We start from the raw sequence: 1245 nt of genomic DNA on the forward strand, positions 1-1245 counted from the left end.
GCATCGCTCGCGCGGGCAGCATCGCTCGCGCGGGCAGCGTTCACTGTAGGGAGTACTCACTCTGCTTAGGGCGGCCCGGGAGGACTTCCGGGAGGAGAGAGTCGTCCCTGAATTGAGAGGCCTCAGCCTTGAATAGGGTGGGGAGGCCAGCATAGCCGAGAGTTTGGCATTACCAAAAGCCTGGAGGCACCAAGGTCTGTGCTAAAAACTGCAGCGCCTCTATTCTGGCTGAGATTTAACGCATTCTGTCTCTGCTGTTACAGGTTATGTGTGTGGTCTTATTACTTCGTATTCTATAGTTTTTATTTATTGCTGTTTTCTTAATTTTCCCACATTTGCTTTTATCGTCTATGGTGATTTTCAAGTCAGAAAGTGTTAATTCTACTATTAGAAATAGAGTAAAAGAAAAAAAGAAAAAAAAGTGTTAATTCTTCTCGCAGCTGCCTTTAATCAAATGAAAATATTTTTATTTAACAAATTAGTAAAGTCAGTGACAAATAATTCATTTTTATATTCTCCTTTATGTTATGAGAAATTTAATGTGCTTTTCTGCCTCCTACCTGCCGCCCTCACTACTTATATTTGTCCACTTAATCAGGACGACACACCTAGCTTTTGTTTACACTTTTTTTGAAAGCCACATTCTTTTTCAGTCCTTGTTTTTGGCTTTTGCCAACAACTCTGTTTAATTGGTTTCAATGTCACTGCCAGTTTTTTGTGCTCTAATTTTTCTATTCCTCATTTGGACTTATCTCTCACATGACTGGTGATTTCTGGGAGGACTCTGGAATGCTGTATTTCCTAAGCCTTTGCCTTAGGTGAGAATGCCTTTACAGTGACTTCCTGTTTATAGAATTCTTGAGTCTCAAGCTTTCCCCCTCAAAACTCTTCTTTATTTCATTGTTTTCTGGCACTGAAAATGCAAAGCTGGGTTTGTCTGTTTAAGGTTGGCAAGGGTTACTTGGTGCTTGCAAGGGTTTTTCTTTAATCTCAAAAGTCAAACATTTTGCCAGTATAAATCAATGTGGGCCTTATCTATTAATTTTCCAGAAACAAAAGAGGTCTTCTTTGCAGCTTAGAAAAGTTTTCTTTCTGCCAGGCGCGGTGGCTCACGCCTGTAATCCCAGCACTTTGGGAGGCCGAGGCGGGTGGATCACGAGGTCAAGAGATCGAGACCATCCTGGTCAACACGGTGAAACCCCATCTCTACTAAAACTACAAAAAATCAGCTGGGCATGGTGGCGC

The sequence above is a fragment of the Cebus imitator genome, unplaced genomic scaffold (genome assembly GCF_001604975.1).
Source record: "Cebus imitator isolate Cc_AM_T3 unplaced genomic scaffold, Cebus_imitator-1.0 Scaffold328, whole genome shotgun sequence".
NCBI lineage: Eukaryota > Metazoa > Chordata > Mammalia > Primates > Cebidae > Cebus > Cebus imitator.